The sequence below is a fragment of the Lepus europaeus genome, chromosome 13 (genome assembly GCF_033115175.1).
Source record: "Lepus europaeus isolate LE1 chromosome 13, mLepTim1.pri, whole genome shotgun sequence".
Taxonomy (NCBI): Eukaryota; Metazoa; Chordata; class Mammalia; order Lagomorpha; family Leporidae; genus Lepus; species Lepus europaeus.
Window position 1 is genome coordinate 39953253 of NC_084839.1, and position 20055 is coordinate 39973307.

The 20055-nt window shown below is 46.5% G+C and overlaps 1 protein-coding gene across 1 annotated transcript in view; it reads right to left on the reverse strand.

Annotated features, from left to right (window-relative positions):
- The window catches only part of THADA (THADA armadillo repeat containing), a 375245-nt gene extending 372813 nt beyond the window's left edge, over positions 1-2432 (reverse strand). Inside the window, exon 1 of the mRNA XM_062209349.1 lies at positions 2327-2432. The gene's annotated coding sequence lies outside the window, so the exon portion shown is untranslated. The remainder of the gene's footprint in view (positions 1-2326) is intronic.
- Positions 2433-20055: the final 17623 nt, after the last annotated feature.

The following is a 20055-nucleotide window of genomic DNA, read 5'->3' on the forward strand; positions in this document are numbered from 1 at the left end:
TAGGGGGCATCTCTTTCAGTCAACAGCTCAGTCAGCCTGGAGAGAAGAGGAGGCCAGGAGCCTTAAAATAGCTGCTGGATAGCTCCGAACAACAAAAGCAAGTAGATTTCCTTTGTCCCACTAATTTCTTTTGAGTAGGGAAAAATCAGCACGGGGTTCAGGGAGGCAGATTCTGGCTCAGCATAAAAGAACTCTATGGTCCCATGAAGGAAAGGGCTACCTTGTAAACAGAAAATCTCCCAGCACTGGGACTATCCAAACAGAAGCTGACTGAACACTTTTTTTCCCCAGATGCTTGACAGAGCTCCTAACGCTGGCCTCACTTCTGCACTGGCCTCCATCTCTCCATTCATCAAATCTATCTTAACACTAACCAAGCCAAATTGCCTATTTGCTTAAAAACTTCCAAAGGCTCCCAGTTACTGTCAGAATAAATAAATAAAATAAACCCAAACTCAGAAGTTTAGTTTTCAAGCCCCTGAATGCAGGGGTGGGGAACCTTTTTTTCTACAAAAGGTCTTTTGGATATTTACAACATTATTTGAGAGTCATACAAAATGAACAACTTAAAAATTAGCCTCTTTAATCCTCTGCCTGCAGCGCCGGCACACTGGGTTCTAGTCCTGGTTGGGGCGCCGGGTTCTGTCCCCGTCACTCCTCTTCCAGTCCAGCTCTCTGCTGTGGCCCGGTAAGGCAGTGGAGGATGGCCCAGGTCCTTGGGCCCTGCACCTGCATGGGAGACCAGGAGAAGCACCTGGCTTCGGATCGGCGCAGCGCACTGGCTGGCGCAGCTATAACAGCCACTTGGGGGGTGAACCAACGGAAAAAGGACGACCTTTCTCTGTCTCTCTCTTTCTCACTGTATAACTCTGCCTGTCCAAAAAAAAAAAAAAATTAGCCTCTTATATGAGACATACTGAATTTCACATCCTGCCTACAGCTGCCTTGGCAGGGCCAGACCAAACGATTTCACAGGCCTTATATAGCCCCCAGGATGGACATTTCCCACCCCCGGGAAATAATCCGGTCTTGCCTTCCTCTTTGTTGTCAAATCGGTCCCTCTTCACCAGCTCAGGGCTTCATACCTCCTCCTGAGGCTCTTATTCCCACCTAAGGGGAATCAGGTATCCTCCCACACCTGCACAAGGCTGGCTCCTTCTCAACATTCAGATCTCTGCTTAGTATCACCTCCCAAGAGTCTTCCACGACTGCTCTATCGTTTTAATGGCACCACTCTGACTCACACACACACTCTCACACTCACACACACACACATCACTTCCATTTCTTCACAGCACTTTACTGAAATTGGGATAACCCATACATTTCATATTGCCTGATTCCCCTAGCAGTAAACTCCATGAAGGCAGCAACTTTAATCTGTTTTGCTCATTTTAATTCTCAATTCCTAACACCGCATTTGGCAAACAGTAGGTGCTTAATAAATCTGTTTGATGAATAAATCAATGACTTAATTAACAAACAATGGTCAGAGACGATATAGAAGGAATATATAGCAGAAAGGTAGACGATCTGATATCTGAATTCAACTATACATCTAAGTGACAGGCTTAGCTCTAACACTTAAGAAACCATGGTCCATTTGGGATGTAAAAAAAAGAAAGAGAGCAAATGCTTTAATGGCATGTGATCAACCACTTAACCAAAAATGCTACTAAAATTGGAAGCAGCTGGACTGGCATCGCCCAGGGAGGAATTCAGTAAGTTACATCCAGGGGAATGGCTGAGGCTCACTCCCTAAGGGAAGTGACCACGGTACAAAATGAGAAGGCAACCTGGGAGCCTGCTCTCTGATGAATGATGAGCTGCAGCAGGATCTGATCTTGGAACCCTCGGGACTGACACAGAAATGGACTCGGTGATTATGCGAGCTCAAGGGATGTCACACACATGTGTCCAGGAGAACTGAGCCTCCACCCCTAATCCTTGCGTCCACCCTAAGGCCCTGCTTAGGCGGCCGGAGGTGTCCAACAACCTCTGCTCCTGGGTCCCACTTACAGCTTCCCTTCAGAACGCGGTCAACCCCCACCTACACCTCTCTGGCTGACGCCCACATTCTCTGGGCAATTTCCGAACCACGTGGAGTCGGAGGAATGACAGGTGAAAAAACTGGTTAAAGCGCTGTCTCCATGGAGATCTACGCGACCGGAAATCAGTTTCACAGCCGCCCTACGCGGGCGAGACCAAAAGGCCGGAATTGGTGCGACCCGCCAGACGGTCCCAGCAAACTGGCCGGCCGCCGCACGGAGGAGAGTGAGTGGCGCGCCATCGCGGGTCTGACAGGCATCACGCCTGGGAGCCGAACCTAGTGCCCGTGGGCGTCCGAGCCGAGCCGCGGCAGTCCTCACGAGTCCCGGAAGCTGGTCTAGTTCTGCCGCTTCTCCGTGGCCCGCAACGTGGTCTGGGATCGACTACCGGGTCGCCGAGGAGGGAGGGAGGGAGGCAGGGCCTGGAGGAGGAATCATCGCGATATGAAGCGGGAGCAGACCCTCCAATTAGGAGGCCGGTCAACCGTGATGTCACCGCGGGTGGGCGTGGCAAGCGGATTTGATTGGACGGCGAGCCGCCGGGGCGGACCGAGCAGGCTGGAACCGCGCCCACGGGACCTCTTCTGCGCAGCCTGGACTGCGGGCTCCGCACCCACCTTGCGTGGAGGAGCCTGTCTACCTCAATCAGGGCCCTCCTCCTTCTTCCCAGGCGGTTTACCCGGCGCGGAGAAGGGGAGAAAACCAGCCCCTGGCTGCGGGGACGAGGAGCCCGGCGCCTTTGGAGCCTGCGAGCTGGGGGAAGAGGACTGGGCAAGAATCTAACCGAAGCGGCGCGAAGAATTTGGGCTCAAATGAGAAGTGAACGGGCGTGCGCCGGGGTGCACCTGCTCCTTCAGCAGACCGTGAGCTGTGTGGTCGGGGCGTCGTCCCCGCGTTCGGATACGCGTATTACGCAGCTCGCGCCAGTTGTCATATTCTTTCCTTCCGAAATAAGCAACGGCGCCGCGCCCTCCACGAGGCGCCGGGGCAAGGGACAAGATCAGGAAACACGCGAGGCCATCTGAGCAGCGGTAACTCGGCAGGTGCTGAGAAGCATCCTCAGTCAGGGTAATGACTTTTTAAGCGATGGCGTCTCTGAGTCGTGTATCACCTTGCCTTGTTTTTTTTTGCATCACTAAACCAGATACAGTTTTGTTTGATTTTGAGCCTTATTGATGGAGTTGGATGTGTATTGCCCAGCAGTTTGCTCCTTTGAGCATTGTTGTTGGGATTCGCCCACAGTGGTTGTCATTCTGTCAGTCACTGTTGCTCATTATCCCATCGGTTAGTACGCTACGGTTATGTATCCATGCACACTTGGGTTATTTCCAGCTTTTCCTCTAACAGTGCTGCTCTTGAACTCTTGTGCATCTCGGCTGATGAGTGCATGCGGAATTTTCTCTACAGTAATTTTTTCTAATATTTTTGACGGACTGCTAGGAGGAAATGCATTGGGTCCAAGTACATATAAGTACACAAACACAAATGAATTAAAATTGTCTTAAATATTTATTACTCCACAGGAATTCTGAGACTTTAAATTTCTGTTTTAATTATGATAAAATACACGTAAAATGTCATTTTTTAAAAAATTTTGTTTTTTCAGTCCTTTTTGGTTCTGACTGAACCATTTGAAAGTAAGGGACAGACATTTTCACTCTTTAGCCCGCACAATGGTGGTTGGACTTGGAAACAAACACAATAAACATTTAGGTTAAAAGGTGATGAATGCTATGGGGTGGGGGGCTGGAAAATGACACGGGGGAGACTTGCTGCCTGTTAAATAGGATGGTCAGGGAGGCATCACTGAGTAAAGATTTGCAAGCAATGTAGGAACTGAGAAGGGGTAACCATAAAAATCCAGTGCAAAGTGGCCGGCGCCGCGGCTCACTAGGCTAATCCTCCGCCTTGCGGCGCCGGTACACCGGGTTCTAGTCCCGGTCGGGGTACCGATCCTGTCCCGGTTGCCCCTCTTCCAGGCCAGCTCTCTGCTGTGGCCAGGGAGTGCAGTGGAGGATGGCCAAGTGCTTGGGCCCTGCACCCCATGGGAGACCAGGAGAAGCACCTGGCTCCTGGCTTCGGATCAGCGTGGTGCGCCAGCCGCAGCGGCCATTGGAGGGTGAACCAACGGCAAAAGGAAGACCTCTCTCTCTTTCTCTCTCTCTCACTGTCCACTCTGCCTGCCAAAAAAAAAAGGGCAATTGCTGTACACTGGGCAGGTGCTGTTGGCTTAGACAAGGACCATAGCAGTGGAGGGTGAGAAGTGCACAAATTGTAGATGTACAGTAATTTGGAAGTAAAACTAGTAGGATTTTAGGAAGGATAAGAAATAAGGGAAAGCAGTCAAAAATATAATTCCGAGGTGTCTAGCCTGAGCAGCTGAAAGGATGAAGTTGCCATTCATGGAGTGGTGAGGAGAGGAGAAGTTTACATGAAACTGATTTGAATGGGTTTTAAAGAGACTCTAGAGAGAAACTGGCAAGATCAAGTAAAGTACTCTAGTACTCCTACTTCTACTACTCCAGGACTGGATACTTGGAGTGGTGGCTCCTGGGGGAAGTAAAGACAAGAGAAAGTTTGCTTGTAAAGGCTGAGCAGTAGCACAATTGAATAAGATATCCTTTTGGTTTTGTTAGCTACCTGGCAGCATTTCTAACTTGAGACTGCTTCAACTTTTCTGCTTGAGTTTTTTTAGCATGAATTTGAACCAAAAACTTTTTTAAAGTAACTGTATAATTCATTCGTAAAAATGATCCCATGGGCAAGAATTAGTCATCCTGACTCTATAAAAGTATTAATGAAAACACAGTTAAATGACATGGTAAAAGTAAACAAATAAAATCATGAAAAGTAATCCCTTGGGGCCAGCACTGTGGCACAGGAGGTAAAGCCACGACCTGCAGTGCCAGCATCCCAAATGGGCACCTGTTCAGGTCCTGGCTGCTCCGCTTCTAATCCAGCTCTCTGCTATGGCCTGGGAAGCAATAGAAGATGGCCCTAGTGCTTGGGCCCCTGCACCTGCATGGGAGACCCAGAAGAAGCACCTGGCTCCTGGCTACAGATTGGCGCAGCTCAGGCTGTTGTGGCTAATTGGGGAGTGAACCAGCAAATGGAGGACCTCGTGCTCTCTCTCTCTCTCTCTCCATTTCTTCTCTCTCTGTATAACTGACTTTCAAATAAATAAATACATCTTTGGAGAAAAAAAAAAAGAAAAGTAATCCTTGTACATATATTTTGTCCAGTGTAGTATTGCATTTGTCCCAGGTTCTCTCCAAGAGTCTATGGCACAGCCACCCACCCCATCCCGTGCCTGCCTGATCACAGGGCCAGGCCATTCAGAGCCTTCACGTTTCCTGATTTCCAAGGCTACAAGCAAAACTTTGTGGCCACTTCGTCAAGATCATCAACAGGATTGCTGGAGTTCCCCAAATCCCTCCAAGATATTTGCTTGAAGCCAGGATCTCTGAATCTATACCCCCACTCATCTCCTAAAATCCCAGTTCTGGAGAAGGTGACTGAGTCCAAGCAAGCGGGCAAGAGAGAACCAAGGACACACAGACCACCAAGCTCCACTGCCCCTGAGGTTTTCGTGGACACAGTGGCTGATGGCACATGATACATTACCTCGCTCCTTCAGTTCTGCCTCTCCCCTCTGCCAAGATCATCTTGATTTTCATTGCCTTCGTTGTTGGAGACTACTTCCTTTGCATTGAGTCCCAGAGCCTCAGGATTCGTGGTTTCAGTTGGATTTCTGTTCATTTCTAATTGTCATTCGCTTAGAAATAGAAATACTTCTTTGGGCTACTAACTTTTGTATCAGGGAATTGTCTTAAATAGTAACAAAGTTATGGGGCTGGCACTGTGACACAGCTTGTAAAGCCACCATCTGTGGTGCCAGTATCCCATATGGGCGCAGGTTTGGGACCCAGCTACTCCACTTCCAATCCAGTTCTCTGCTGTGGCCTGGGAAAGCAGTAGAAGATGGCCCAAGTACTTAGGCCCCTGGAGACCTGGAAGAAGCTCCTGGCTCCAGGCTTCGGATCAGCCCAGCTCTGACTGTTGTGGCCATTCAGGAAGTAACCCAGCAGATAGAAGCGCGCTCTCCCTCTCCCTCTCCCTCTCCCTCTCCCTCTCCCTATTCCTCTCTCTCTCTCTCACTCTGCCTTTCAAATAAATAAAAAATAAATCTTGTTAAAGAATACTGGAATAATACCTGCTGTGCCACCTTGATGTAAGAATTCAATGAGCTATCACGTGTAAGGGGTCAGTCACTGTTTCTGGCACACAATGTGCTCGACAGGTGGCCTTCTGTTGTATTTTCCTCATTCACCTTTGATCCCAGACCACAGACCCTCTGGGTAAACTGAGCAAAATCTCTCCAAGCACGTCCATGTGGCCATCCTGAGAGCTGTAAATGTATTACCTTCTGTGGGAAAAAGGACTTTGCGAGATTAAATTATGCATTTTTAAAAGATTATTTATTTGAAAGGCAGAGTTAGAATTGGGGTTGGGGGGAGAGATCTTCCATCTGCTTGTTTACTCCCCCAAATGGCCACAATGACTGAGGCTAGGCCAAACCTTAGCCAGGAGCCAGGAGCTTCTTCCAGGTCTCCCACATGGGTAGCAGGGGCCCAGGGACTTGGGCCATCTTCTGCTGCTTTCCCAGGAGCATTAGCAGGGAGCTGGATCAGAAGTGGAGCAGCCAGGACTCGAACTGATGCCCATATGGAATGTCAGCACTTCAGATTGTAGCTTAATCTTACTGTGCTATATCTCTGGCCCCTATATTACGCATTTGAAAATGAGGTTATTCTGGTTCCGACAGATGGACCCAGTGTAATCACAAGGAGCCCTTACAAAAGGGAGGCAGGAGGTTCAGAGATGGAAAAAGGAGATGTGTTGACGACATAAGCATGGGTTGAGTGATGTGCTCAGAAGGAAGAGGCCACCAGCCAAAGAATGCGAGCAGCCCCTAAGCTGGGAAAGGCACAGAAATCCCCCCTGGAGTCTCCTGAGGGAACAGCCCAGCTGACACCCTCACTTTAACCTTGGGAGACCCATTTTGGGGCTGCAGGACAATAAATGTATGTGTTAAATCACTAAACGTGTGGGATGACAACACCAGTAGGATGTTGACTCGTTCCTCAAGTGGACAAAAAGGAGGGAGGGTAGATACTGAGACTCCTCACTCCCCGATCTCAATCTGCAGGCCAGACTGACTCCACAGCGGCCGCCTGGTGGTCTGCCTCCAGCCCACCAGCTGAGTGCCTCAGGGCTGATGGAAGCAAACCTGTGCCAGACTCTGTGGGGTACCCCTGTGCTCCCTCAGGAAGGGAGGAATGCAGGCAGTGAGGGTGAGGACCCTCTAACTTCAGCATGAAAAATTCCCTGACAGCCAGTCATGATCTCATTGCACGCCGTGCAGGAATGGCACAGACTGAGTCCTCTTGGAAGAAAGCAACAATACTGCTTGCCTGCATCCCAGCAGTCAGAAACCTCTGTGCCATTCTGAAAGGGGGAACACACTTCAAAGGGCCTGGCAAAGGAGGGTATTGCTGGGCCCACGAGGCTGGCATAGGCTCGCATGCAGGTGTCAGGAGCCAGGGCTGCCTTCGAGAACATTCTCCAACCCAGCACCCAGCTCCTAGAGATGGGAAAGAGGCCTAAGGACCACAGGGACTTGACCCCACCCTCCATATCCCAGAGTTCACCTGGGCTGGAGAGGACTCCCAGCAAGCCCTCCCCTCCACCCCAATCGTCTTCATTTACTTCTCACAACAGACCTACAATTCTTATTATTTATTTATTTTTTAACTGGTGAAGCAGCTTATTCAAAAAGCGGCAGTGGCTGTACAGCGCACTTTCCATTATATTCCAAACTCTCCTCTTAATATGCAAACAAGGCCAATTGTGGCAGTGACACTTCCCTACAAAATGAAACAATGCCATGATTACAAGGGCTTGGGAATTAATGGTACGAAATGGGTAATTTGGGTTTAGTGTTAAATCTTGGCATGGATGACCCAGGGGCAACAAGGGAGGTTTTCCAAGTATCACCTCTGCCATCTGGTGGTCAAATGGCAGCACAACCACAACAGCTGGGCATTGATACTATCATCACCAAGAAGTCCAGCATGACCCCGGAGCTGGGTAAACTTTCAGGACTTGAGATGACAAAATAAAATGTTAAATACACAAATAAAGGTCAGAGGTTTTTCATGACATCTCTGCTTGTGAGTGAGGATCCACATAGTTTACAGTGGAAAAGCTCATGCATCATTTACTGAACAAATATTTGTTGAACACTGTCTTAGACGGATTCCCCAGGAAACCAAGTGGAGGCAGAGATTTGCATGGGAAAGGGTTATGGGGAGTCATGAGGACCACCCTTGTAAGGAACAGGAGGACACAGCCGGTCAGAAGGAGTTGAATTGGGATGAATTTGCAGCTGAGGCCTCAGCCAGTTCTCCCGGGAGCTCTGCAGTCTGCACGCAAGGGGACTGAGCCACTGCACCTCTGCACCCACCGGTTATTGGGCATGCTGTGGGCTGCAGCAAGTGACATCAGTCAGCCACACTCGGGAAAAGAGTGCCTTGTTCTGTGCCTCTTCTCCCTAGACTGTTATTTATAGCATGACATTGAACTCCACACTCTGAGTTCTTCAGGACTTAAATGTTTAAAATGAACAAAGCCATGTCTCCATTGTGGGTTTCAGAACAATCATTTGGGTCTTGAAAAGCCAAAAAATAACCTTTCTTGTATCCTGGTTTAGCTATGCCATCCATTCTCTCAGGCAAGGGGGTGGAATTGTCCAGGGGTCTTGACAGGGGCCGGAGGGCCATGATGGCAGTACTTATTGGCAATTCTAATATTTCTGTGTTCAAAATTTCAGGTGCTTGCCTTCAAATAAGCATCTCCATTTGATTATCCTACTTCAAATTTTTATCTCTGCCTCAGTTCTACCTAACTCGTTCCTCCTCCTGAATTTTCTATGCTAATTTGTTCCCCAAGCAAGCAAAACTTCTGGGAAATCTTTCTTTCTGTCAAAAATCCTCAGTCTGGGGCCGGCACTGTGGCATAGCGGGTAAAGCCACAGCCTACAATGCCAGAATCCCATGTGGGCACCAGTTCAAGTCCTGGTTGCTCCACTTCCAAACCAGCTCTCTGCTGTGGCCTGGGAAAGCAGTGGAAGGTGGCCCAAGTGCTTGGGTCCCTGCACCCGTGTGGGAGATCTGGAAGAAGCTCCTGGTTCCTGGCTTCAGATCAGCCCAGCTCCAGCCATTGCGGCCGCTTGGAGAATGAACCAGGGGATAGAAGACTTCTCTCTCCCTTTCTTTCTCTCCTTCTCTCTCTGTGTAACTCTGACTTTCAAATAAATAAATAAATAAATCTTTTTAAAAAAATCCACTGCCTCCCAGCTGATTAATCATCAAGTTCTTTGTAGCTCCATATTTTCTAACATTGTCCAAATTCCAGATGCTGTTAACAACCTCCTCATCAGCACTATTGACATTTTGAACCAAACAATTCACTGTCATGGGGCTGTACTTTCCATGTAGGACATTTAGCAGCATCTCTCAAACTACCTTCTAGAAGCCAGTAACACCCCCAGCCATGACAATCAAAAAATGTTTCCAGACCTAAACTGTGCTAAACAAAAGGAGAAACATGTGTGCCCTGACATACTTGCCAAAATGTGCTCTCCTATTTTGAACCCAATGGAAAAAGTTAATTAAAGTGCTACAATGACAAAAACAACAAAAGACTGAATTCACTCTATGCTAATGTAACATTTGCAAGGAGAAAAAGAGGCATCCAGAAGTAATTTTAGAGAAACTTTGTGTGTCCAGTGTAAAATGAAAATGCAGAGCCCCGTCTTAAAAATTAGTATAATTTCAAAACAGTGAGAACAGAGCATTAAGCCAAGTCTGGCACCTTTCTGAGCTTGGAGCTCTTTGGAATGTGGGTCTCACAAATTAGTCCTGAACCCCAACTTACTCGATCTGCTCACTTAGCCTTTGTCATACTCGTGAATCTGCCTGATGTAAAATGTGAAAGCCATTTAGACCTTGGGAATCCCAAGCTGATTGGAAAGAGCTGTCCCATTGCACAAGCACACAGGGGCCTGAAACCACCACCCACCTGTCTTTATTTAAAATTTTGATATTTTGTTCATCATGGATTTTGCGTTCATATGATTTTTAGAAAATACTATTTACCTTAATTACCGAGGATTGTGGTACCCTATTGCACCATAGTGCCGGGCCCCCCCAGTACTGTTTTTAATGTTGAAACCAACATGAATTCCTTGCTTACTTCCCCCTAATCCATGCTCAGGCCCCAGGCATTGCCCAATGTTCCCTGCTGGTTCAGAGCAGAGTCCACTGGGAGGCGTGCTGAAACACTGACTGCCTGGCCCGGCTCCCAGAACTTCAGAGCCAGCAGGTCGGCGGTGGGGCCGGAGAATGTTCGTTTCTGACAAGTTCCCAAGTGCTGCTGACTCTGCCTGTCCAGGCACATTGAGAACCACGACTCCGCTGATCCTGTGGAAATGATTTTTCCAAAATACAGGACTCTCTCTGCTTGAAAGCCTTGCATGGGTCCTTCTGGCCCTCAGAAGACAGCAGATGTGGCTTGTCAAGATCTAGGACACCTCCATGGGGTGCCTTTCCAGCTCCCCTTTGTGGCCTGCACAGATTAACAAGAGGGCTTCAAAAAGTTCACGGGAAATAGAATTAAAAGATAGGTTTATCTGGGTGCAGAATACACAACTGAAGACCTCTTGCACTGCAGTAATATGAGACTGGCTGACTCTTCCGCCTCTTCTAAGAGGCTGCCATTGCCTAGAGCCCTGAAGAGCAGGCTGATGTCCTGCTCTTTGTCCTCCCATAGCTCTTTTTTTCTTTTTAAGATTTATTTATTTACTTGAAAGTAAGAGTTACACACACACACACACACAAGGGGGGGGGGGAGGTCCGTCATCCTCTGGTTTACTCCCTAACCGGCCACAACAACCAGAGCTGCTCTGATCCGAAGCCAGGAGCTTCTTCCGGGTCTCCCACATGAGTGCAGGGGCCCAAGGATTTGGTTATGCTCTGCGGCTTTCCCAGGCGCATTGGTAAGGAGCTGGATTGGAAATGGAGCAGCCAGGACTCGAACCCATACCTGTATGGGATGCCGGCACTGCAGGCAGTGGCTTTACCTGCAATGTCACAGAGCTGGCCCCCTCCCGTAGCTCTTTGGGCCTAATCTGTTTCATGTCCAATTTCCTACGGAAATGCTCTACGTGAATTTGTACTCCATCAGATGCCAGAATCCCAAAGGGTTGATACTACCCTTACTCCTCTAGTCCTTGTTATAGAATCTGGCCAAGATGTGCTCCAATAACATTTAGCAAACTATGCTGTCCTGACCTGGATGCTGTTATAATCTAACAAAAATACAAAGAAAAAGGACACAACTTCAAGTGACAACTGGAGATGTAAGTGCATAGGACCATACAGCCAAAGGTTGAGACTTAAAGCCTAGCAGACTATTTGTCAACTGTTAATGAGTATTTTATGCAGAAGTAACCCTTAGTGTGTTCTGGGTGACCTCTAGACCCTGCTGATAACAATATCCACATCAACTGTGAAAGAAAAAAGCCAGGAAAGAAAAACTTTAAATAATGTAGCCAGAAAGAAAAAAGCAATGGTGGAATAGAATGATCCAGAAGAGCCAGAGAACAAAAATCTTGTGTTTTTTTTTTGTTTGTTTGTTTTTTGTTTTGTTTTTACAAAATAAAAGATGAAAGTAAAATCCTCAGTAAAATATATTAGAAAAATTTCAAGAAATCAGTTGGGCTCATTGTTTTAACATTGTTTTCAAGAATCATTTTGTAACATAAAGGATAACATTAAAGTATAAGATCACCATCTGAATCCATTTAAGTAAAATTTGGATAGTCGGCTCCTGATGTCATGGAAAAGTGATGGAAAAAATGAAACTCATAGGAGAGAGAGATCTGCAATCTGCCATGGAAAATATTAGATGGCTTATGGGATTAAAAAGAACCCCAAAACTCTGGCATAAAAGCCTTGCCCATCAAACTTAAGGAAAGTGCATATCAGTAGCTTCATATTCCAATAATATCTCCAGGAAAAGTGCACTTGCAGTGTTTTTCCAACATGCTGATTTCCAGCAGACCTCGTTGAAGTTTTCCATATATTTTTAAACACGCACGCTCTGGTTAGAGAAATGTGAACAGAATCTACTCTAATTGAAAGGAGATTGTGTAACTATGGAAAATACTGCCATGGAGCCAGAGATCCTGCTTCCAAGAAGGACTTGTTGCCTTAGCTTCTGGGGGTGCTGTGGCCACGCCTGAACATACACTTTTCCTGGGAGGCCTACATCCAACCACTGATGTGCCGATGGGCCTGGCTATTTCCCATCATTGTGGGGCTTATGTGTGCTTGAGGACTTCAAGACAGTGGCTGAGGCTTTGGGGAGCCTGTGTATTGCCGTCCTCACCAATTCTACATCTTCCCACCCCTTCACCAGAGGCAATCCCCCAGTATCCTGTGTGCCAAGCCTCATCTCAGCTTCAGAACTAACAGGAGACGAGAATTAACACATTGATAGAGAAAGGCTCATTTGTGGTTCCTTTCCTCCTTGACTAGTCAGGCAAGAGCTAGAACAAGGATGGATTGACATAGATACACCTACATCCATAGCTACACCCCTCTCTGCTTATATCCAGATCCATGCTAGTATTGACTATTCAGATGCATAGCATGGTCACCCTTGTCTCTATGCAAGAAAGCCCTGGGATTTTCCAGTTTTCTCCAAACAACAGAACGAGGAAATGCCATTCAGGAGCAGAATTAATAATTCAATCATTCATTCTGCATTTAGGGAGTGTCCACTTCTATGCCAGCCCCTTTGGGATCCTAAGGACGCAAAAGATAGAAGTCCCACCTTCTGTTCTTTAAGGAATTCCATCCAATGTTGAATAAAGCCATTGCTAAGGCTATCATAGAAGAAAACACTGATCATAATGAGGAGCAAAGAAGGAAGTGATTCCTTTGGCTCTTGTGAGTTAGGAAAAGCTACATAGCAAAGAGTTTTTTAAGATGTAGGAATTAGTGGCCAGGTGACCAAGTGGTCAACAGAGTGGCATTCCAGCCATTCTCAGCAGAAGGAGCCACCCGCGCAGACCCCGCAGGCAATGACTCAGCATGTTTGGGGAGAGACAGGTCTTTGGGTCCGGCCGCATCCTCTCACTGCTCGGTCTTTCTGTAGGTTGTTCTCTTTGTGTGAACACTCCGCACACTCTCCTAATTCTTCCCCTGGAGTAACTCCTTGTCCCTCGTGGCTTTGTGAGGACGTTGCTTTCCCCAAGGATTCCACCGCGATTCCTTCAAGGTGCAGCTGGATGAGCCTGCTGTCTGGTTCTGCAGAGCAGCATTTGTGCTTTCATCACTAACTTCCTTTCCAGTGTTCCCCTGACCAAACCATAACCTCCTCGAAGATAGGGGTTAAGACACTGCTGATCATCACATGTCAACAGTATGTTTGAAAGGTAAAAGACACTGTTTACTTAATGAATAATGAATGCTTCCAAGTGCAATGGAGTTAGGAAAGCATATTCTATTCATCTAATAAGTATTTATTCCATGCTATTATATGCTAGACATTTCAAGGCACAGAAAATAACAAAAAACCACTGGAGAAAGATGGATGATAGATGAACTGAAAAAAAAAAACAAACAAACAGGAGAGGAGAGGAGGGGAGAAGCTTCTTGTTTTATGTAGGGTGGGCAGGGGAGAGCTCATTATAAAGTCCTATCTGAACAGACCTCTAGGAAATGAGAGACCAAGCTACAAATATCTGGCAAGTAGGATATATTTGGAAATATAATCAGCAATCCTTAAGAATGCCCCATCAGTGTTGATTCCATATCACAGCTAATTTCTCTTTGCTCTTGTGGGAAGTTGTCATGAAGGGTTTTTGTTGCTGTTAAACTCTCACTTTTATTTTGGCTATCCCTCTAGATAGCAGCAAAGCATCTCAAGGTTCTTTCACCCGCTGTTCATCTTTGAAGGGTTCATGTACTGGTCAGGAGAGCTCTTTGATCTTAAGTATTTTGAAATCATCAACTAACCCAAATAACACCTATCAGTATAAGTCTTTTTTTTTTTAACAAAGAAGATTTATTTATTTTTGGAAAGGCAGCGTTACAGAGAGAGAGAGAGAGAGAAAGAGAGAGAGAGAGAGAGAGAGAGATCTTCCATATGCTAGTTCACTTCCCAAATGGCCATAATGGACAGGATTGGGCCAGATCAAAGACAGGAAACAGGAGCTTCTTCCAGGTTTATCATGTGGGTACAGGGATCCAAGCACTTGGGCCACCTTCCACTGCTTTCCCAGGTGCATTAGCTGGAGGCTGGATCAGAAGTGGTACAGCTGGGACCCGAATTGGTGCCCGTGTGGGATGCTGGTATTGCAGGCAGCGGATTTACCTGCTATACCATAGCATAAGCCCTGTCTTTTATCTATTGTTAGTCTGCAGGCCTTGGCAAGAGGAAGTAATACAGCCATCTGAAATGATTTAATTTCTGTTAAGAAGCTTAAATTTCAAGAATAAATTTAAGTCTGTGATAGTCAAGCCTGCTTGACAATACTTATTTCTTTCTTTTTAAGTATGAATCATCATAAAATTAAATCAAGGGTAATCAAGGGAGTCTTTTTATGTTTATTTTAAAGATTTATTTATTTGTTTTGAAAGTCAGAGTTACAGAGAGAGAGAGAGAGAGAGAGATGTTCCATCTGTTGGTTCACTCCCAGATGGCTGCCAGGGCTGGGCCAGGCTGAAGCCAGGGGCCTGGAACTGGGTCTTGCACATGGATGTCAGGGGCCCAAGCACTTGGGCTGACTTCCGCTGCTTTCCAGGTACATTAGCAGAAGTGGAGCAGCTTAACCCATTACACCACCATGCTGGCCCATGACGTTTCTACAAATGTAAACAATTATTTATTTGAGAGGCAAACAGAAAGAGAAACAGAGAGAACCTCCCAACCGCTGGTTCCCTGTCCAAATGCCTGCAACACCTGGGCCTGGTCCAGGCTGAAGCCAGGGCCTAGGAAGTCAATCCAGGCCTCCTCCATGGCTGGCGGGAACACAGCTGCTGGAGCCCTCACCACTGCCTCACAGGGTGTGCATTAACAAGAGGCTGGAGTCAGAAGCTGGAGCCAGGAATTGACCCCAGGCACTCAGGTGTGGCACGCAGGTGTCCTAGCTGCTAGGCCAAATGCCCTCCCCATTATGATTTTGTTGCTGCTGTTATTTTAGTTTTAGACAAAGTAGCTGCTTGTAGAAATTCTAAAATCAACAATAGGACTCTGAAGATGGCTACATACATGAGCCGCTTCCACAAATGTTTACTGAGACTTGTCAGGAACAAAAAGGGAAATACAGATTGCAAAGGTAGAATCCTGGAAAAAATATTTTGGGAGACTTGGTATATTTGTTTTTGTGCTTGCATGTGAGAATGTCTTTTTTAAACTTAGAAAATATACCATTATAGGGAGATATTTGTATTAACTTGTTTCACCTAAGTATAGCTTGAGTAAGGAGATAATTTTTTTTTATTGTCTGTCTGGTTTTTTTGTTTTTGTTTTTTAACCCTAAGTTTGGTAAACAAAAGAATTTTTGGGCTGGCGCCATGGCTCACTTGGTTAATCCTCCGCCTGTGGCGTCGGCATCCCATATGGGTGCCGGTTCTAGTCCTGGTTGCTCCTCTTCCAGTCCAGCTCTCTGCTGTGGCCCGGGAAGGCAGTGGAGGATGGCCCCAGTGCTTGGGCCCTGCACCCGCGTGGGAGACCTGGAGGAATCTCCTGACTCTTGGCTTCAGATCGGCGCAGCACGCCAGCCGTTGCGGCCATTTGGGGAGTGAACCAATAGATGGAAGACCTCTCTCCCTCTCTCTCTCAAATAAATAAATGAATAAATAAATAAAAGTATATGTTAAATTTACTACCTGAATAAACTATAACTTTCTTAGTAAACAAAGAAAAAATCATATCTGGGGGCCAAAGTACAAAAACAAAGGAGGGGTCATTTCCCAGGTTAACAGGATTTTCTTTCTTTTAAGAAATCTCTGTGGAGCCGCATAGCAGATAAAGCTGCCACCTGCAGTGCCAGCATCCCATGTGGGCATCAGTTCAAGCCCCTGCTGCTGCATTTCCAATCCAGCTCTTTGCTGAGGCCTGAGAAAGCAGTAGAATATGGCCCAAGTCCTTGGACCCCTGCACCTATGTGGGAGACCTGGAGGAAGCTCCAGGCTTCAGATCGCCCCAGCTCTGGCGGTTGCAACCATTTAGGGAGTGAACCAGCAGGTGGAAGATTTCTCTTCTCTCTCTCCCTCTCTCACTGCCTCTGCCTCTGCCTCTCTGTAACTTTGCCTTTCAAATAAATAAATAAATCTTTAAAAAATCATAAAGAAATCTCTGTGTGAGGATTTCTGCATGCTTTTGTGCTCTGATTCATCTCAAATGAGCGAACTTGCTCATGTCAAATTTCCCCGCAAACTGGCTACTGCATTTCGAGTTTTCCGTGGTAAAACAGTGCCAGCTTAGGAAATTCAGCATCCGTGTTATCAAAGATAAAAACAAGAAGGAGGCAGGTGCTGGGCTAGAAGTGGCACAGTTTTATATTCAGAGAACAGAATGGTCTATAGGATGGTGCTTGCCTTTGTGTCTCTAGGGCTTGGCTGCAGCCCAAGTGTTACTGATTCAGAGCTGGACAGAATCTCGATGAAACTGAATGGAGAAACAAAGGCAGAGACTGAGGGAGAAGTCCTTATAAGGTTCGTAAAGGTGTCCCCAGGGAAACTCTCCAAGTTCCTCTGTGGAGATGGTTGAGCTCTTAGCACCAGGGCGGACTCAAAGGCAAACTTACTAGGTTGATGCTGTCTTCTCTCTGTGGTTTTCCTCCTGTAGGCAAAATAAATAAATAAATAAATAAAAAATGGGGGTTGAGCAAAAGCAGGCATTAGACAGCTCAAAATCAGTACTGCCAAAAAGCTATACGAATCTGGTCAGCTTTTTTTTTTTTTCTCCTAAATCCCAAAGGACCTTATTCCTATGAAAATGAAAGAAACCCAACACTGAAAGGCTCCAGTGATTTATTGGAGCTTGATTTTGCAAGCACGGATGGAGACACGAAGGGTCCCTGATGTGCACACCACTGTTGAGTTGAGGATCCTGCTCAGAGGCCACACAGGGTGCAGCTGAATCTTATTGGAACACCCATGCAGGGTCTTCAGAAAGTTTTGGGGAAATGCCTATTATGAAAAATGTATGCAAGTCTTTCCAAATTTTGAGACCTAAATAAATATATTTTCATTTGATTTACCATGAACTTTTAGAATGCCTTTGGGTTTCTGTTAATTCCCTCCAGCCAAAGACTACCTGAAACACACTTGTGGTTGAACAAGTTGAGGTTTTTACTCATTGAATTGCAACTAAGAGAAGCACACACTATGAGGAACCATGACATCTCAATAAGAGGATGTAAAAGGGACTGATTAGAGGATGGAGGCTTTAACAAAGCAAATGAGGCACAATGAAACATAGGCAGTCTACCCAGGTTTTCTATATACTATTCTTGTACATGCAAATTTTCTTTAAGTTTGGACCTACTTCCAAAATAAAAATGTGGAGATGGGCCTTTGGCCTAATGTTTAAGATGCCTTCATTCCATGTCTGAGTTCCTAGGATTGATTCCAGCTCTGGCTCCTGATTCTAGCCTCCAGCTAATGCACACTCTGGGAGGCAGTAGTTGGGTCCCTGCCACCCAACTGGGAGGCCTGGATTGAGTTCCCAGCTCTTAACTTTGGCTAGCCAAGTCCTGGCGGCGGTGAACGTATGGGAAATGGCCCAGCAGAAGGGAGTGCCTTCTGTCTCTCTCTCTGCTTCTTGAATTAAAAAAAAAAAGTCATTTAAAAAATATGAAAAAATACATACTCCAAAAGTTAACTTTATCCCAATTTGCAGTGGAAAAGAGTTCAAGGAAGTGGACTTTTTCTTGAACTGGATCCTGTGAAAAAATGAAGATAATTCTATCTCTGAATATTGTAAGGATGGAAGCCTAGAGTGAGGATAAAGCAGCTACATGGTAAAGAGGCAGCTGTCACTGATAATAGCCTGGGGCGGGAGGTGCTCTGGGCATTGTTTGTGGTTCCATCATGGTGACCTTGCTTTTGTCAGTGCTTAGTCAACATTGTGAAGCAGTGTTTTCTCTATGTTTCATCCTGGTGACAGAGTGACTGTTGTGATGTTGGTGTTCTGTGAAACTGTAAAAGCCCAGTGGGACGCCGTGGCTGACCTGTGGCACCCACTGCCTCTCCTCACCCCAAGGCTGAGCTGCTGCGCCCCGCTGGTTCTCAGATTTTAAGGGGTGCTTTTCCTTTCGTCAGTTAGGAATGGTCAGCCATAGCCAAGGCTGCTATTCCATCAGCACCTGTAAGAACCCAGGATCAGCCGCTGCATTTCAGCAATGTGGCAGTCACATTAGATGGGATTCTCTCCTCCTAAAGTAATAGGAAGCTTGCTTCTCTTTTTTAATTTTTAAAAATTCCTTTATTTGAGAGACAGGGAGAGCTCATACTTTCTGGTTCCTCCCTCACATGTCCACAAGAGCTGGGACTGGGAACTCAGCGCAGCTGTTCCATTTTCCTGGCAGGAACCCACAGTGTGAGTCATCACCGGCTGCCTCTCGGGGTCCTCAGTTAGCAAAAGGCTGGAGCCAGGTTGTTATTGTTGTTGTTGTTGTGTGTGTGTGTGTGTGTCTTTAAGATTTATTTATTGATTTGAAAAACAGAGTTATAGAGAGGCAGAGGCAGAGAGAGAGAAAGTCTTCCATCCGTTGGTTCACTCCCCAAGTGGGGAGTCATCTTCCACTGCTTTCCCAGGCCATAACAGAGAGCTGGATTGGAAGTGGAGCAGCTGGGACCTGAACCAGCGCCCATATGGGATGCTGGCACTGCAGGTGGTGGCTTTACCTGCTATGCCACAGCGCTGGCCCCTGCTGTTGTGTTTTAAAAGGTGAGAAGAGGCCGGCGCAGCGGCTCAATAGGCTAATCCACCGACTTGCAGCGCCGGCACACGGGGTTCTAGTCCCTGTCGGGGCGCCAGATTTTGTCCCGGTTGCCCCTCTTCCAGGCCAGCTCTCTGCTGTGGCCAGGGAGTACAGTGGAGGATGGCCCAAGTGCTTGGGCCCTGCAGCCGCATGGGAGACCAGGAGAAGCACCTGGCTCCTGCCTTTGGATCAGCTCGGTGCGCCAGCCGCGGCGGCCATTGGAGGGTGAACCAACGGCAAAGGAAGACCTTTCTCTCTGTCTCTCTCTCTCACTGTCCACTCTGCCTGTCAAAAAAAAAAAAAAAAAAAAGGTGAGAAGAGGGCAGTATTTTAATGCCATTGACCTAAAAGAAATTCCAGGTTGAAGGTGTTTTAAGAGACATAAAAACTAAACATATTATCTAATTTTATTTTAGACTGGATTGACCTGGGGAAGAGGGGGACGGGATTGCTATGAGACATTATTGAATCAATTAAGAAAATTGGAATATGAGTGATAGGTTAAATAAAAGTGTTGGATGAATGCAAATTTTATCAAAGTTGACAGCCCTTATATGCAGGTGAGACAATGTGCTGGTATTTAGGTACACGCAACTTACTAGCAAGTGGGCTGGGAAAATATAAATAAGAAGAGAGGAAGAGGTAAGCCAATGAGGCAGAGTGAATGCCGTCTGTACAGGCACTCCGTGTACTATTCTTAATTTCACAACTTTTATTTACATTTACAACTATTTTTCTAATAACCACATAAAGAAAATAATGTTCATTCTAATTAGGCTTCAATTACACTTACCCTGTAAGTGAAATGTACCAGACTTCAAGGGGGCCTCCTCAGCCCCCTGAGATTTAGGTTAGTTTGGCACAGTCTCATCTCCCTGTGGCCCA